Source organism: Tupaia chinensis, unplaced genomic scaffold (genome assembly GCF_000334495.1).
Source record: "Tupaia chinensis unplaced genomic scaffold, TupChi_1.0 Scaffold143647_1, whole genome shotgun sequence".
NCBI classification, from domain to species: Eukaryota; Metazoa; Chordata; class Mammalia; order Scandentia; family Tupaiidae; genus Tupaia; species Tupaia belangeri.
Window position 1 is genome coordinate 568,919 of NW_006203496.1, and position 2,445 is coordinate 571,363.

Sequence of the window (2,445 nt, forward strand, 5' to 3'; positions counted from 1 at the left end):
CCCGGGGCGGCAGCCACAGTGTCGCCTGGGAACCTGACCAGGCACTTCCTCGGGCCCCACCCCAAACCCAGCCGTGGGGGTCTGGAGAGACTAACAGCCCCATTCGGGGTTTGAGAACAGCAAAGAACCCAGAAACCCACCCACACAACAAAGAAGACACTATTCAATGAACACATTTAAGAATGAAAGTCAGCCAGTTAGAGCTGGAAGTGTCAGCAGGCATGAGGGTCGAAAGGTCGGCCTGAGGTTCCGGGAGATTTCAGACTTGCGACGTGTACTGCTCAGGGATGGGGCGTGTGTAGAGGGCCGCACAGGAGAGGGAGGGGTGGCAAGGGCCGGGTTCGGGGCCAGCAGCTCTGGAGGTGAGGAGAGGGGATGTGACCGGAAAGGGGCGTGCGGGCTGGGAGGGCACCTCCAACAGGCCGGCACCTGTCTCTCTAGCTGCACCTGCATGATCCCTCTCTGTGCCTTCTGTATGCCTGGAACGTTTCATAGTGTTTTTTGTTTGTTTGTTTTGTTTTTTAATTTTTAAATGTTATTTATTTATTTAAATTTGACCAAAGAGGGGCAGAGCAAGAGAGAGAAAGAGAGCAAGAGAAAGAAAGAGAGAGAGAAAGTGAGAAGGCAAGTCGCCAGGTCTGGGACTTGAACTGTGGTTGGCCATGTGGGAGTCCAGTGTCCTTAACCACCATGCCACCTGCTGGCCCCCATGGTGTTATTTATTTATTTTTTAAAGACGCAGACGTGGTAAACGTGAACATTTTAAATCTGGGAATGTGTGTATGCTATTTTTGGTTCTTTTTAGATATTTAAAATACTTCCCAATTCCAGTAATGAATCACGATAAGCCTCGAAGTTCTAAATAAAACCCTCACGGGAGATAATTATACCAAGCTAGAATCCTAAGCTGGCGACTGTGATTTGAGGTATCTCTACATTCTATTATGGATGCATCGGGGACACTGCAGGGCTTAGCACGGTGTATCCTCGTCTGCTCCACCCGCCCTGACGCTGTGCAATTTCTCTCTAGCCCAAACACCACCTCACTCTCGTCCCACCCCCTGGCTCCAGGGGGCTCATCTCCAGGGGGATCAGAGACCCCAGGAACTAGAACTGTGACAATGGGAACAGAAAACCAGAGTCACAGGCAGGCCAGGCACCCACGGTGGCCCGGCCGGCCCCCACTGCCTGCCGGGAGACGGGAGACGGACACTCAGCAACAAGTGAAAGTTCAGATCCAGCCCCCCACACTGTGAGGGAGATGTCTCTGTTAAAGCACCCCATCTCTGGGATGGCTATGGCACCGAAGGTAGACAGTGTCCCCGTCCCCCTCAGCTCCTACCCACAGCAGGACACAGATCCCAGAGCAAACCCTCCGTGCCCTCCCATGGGAGTCATGGAAGCCACTGCCATGAGCAGCCGGCATGGAGGGACCTGCACACAGGGGGCCCCGAGGGCACGGTCTGACCTCTGGAGGTCTGAGCTCTGACCAACAGGGTGCAGAGAGGGAAAGGCTGGCTCTGGAGAACCCGGTCTGCTGCCCACGAAGCTGAACACGCATGAACATGACCTGGTGACATGCATGCAGTGGCACACCGCGAGGCGCAGGCGCTGCTGGGAGCCCTTCCGTCTCCACCGCTTCCCTTTCTCTCCTCTCTCGGGGACACAGAACTGGACACGAGGAAGGAACCATCAGGCCCAGAGGTCAGTGGGGGTGCAGAGGGCAAAGGGCAAGAGCCCTGCTCACCCCGCTGTCCCCGAGGCCGCCAGGCTAGGAGAGGCCAGAGGGAGGACCTCAGCCCTTTCCGTCCCCCGCAGTCGCGCACTGACACACAGGAGTTCCAGCAGGGCCACCGTTAGGGTCCAGGCTCTGCACGTCTCACTAGGGAGCTCGTTCCGTCTGTGGGGCCCGTCCTGACCCGGAGATGCAGCCTTTGAAACACACCACGGCCAAATCCCGTTCAGTGCCCAGGGAGGTCAGATGCACGCCCCACGATGTGTACAGCCTGCTACCACTGACGTGCACAGCCTCACGTGCACGGCCTGGTACGGTTACACACACACACATACATGTGGCCTGGACCGTCGCACATACATGCTCGCACACGCGGCCTGGACCGTTACTCACTTAGGCCCACATACGTGGTCTGGCATAGTCACACAGACTCACGTGTGGCTGGGAAGCGGCACACTGAAGCAGGAATCTGGATTATTCTTGCTATAGAATTAGGGGTAATTTTCTTTTGTCTTTTTACTTTTTAAACAGTTCTCTAAGTTTCCTAGAAGTATCATTTGTAATTTTCAAAGGTATTTTAAAACCTGTATCTTCAACCAAAACCCAGAACCGCTGAACGAGGCGATGGGAGGACAGGACGAGGGTCTAGGCGGGAATGGGCCCTCGGGGGCCACCTGCGCTGCCCCGCCCCGTCCCGTCCCCGGGAGCCC

At 55.8% G+C, this 2,445-nt stretch overlaps 1 protein-coding gene across 2 annotated transcripts in view; it reads right to left on the bottom strand.

The window, feature by feature from the left end:
• Positions 1-2,445, bottom strand: part of DTNBP1 (dystrobrevin binding protein 1) — a 69,560-nt gene that overhangs the window by 10,300 nt on the left and 56,815 nt on the right. The window lies entirely within an intron of this gene.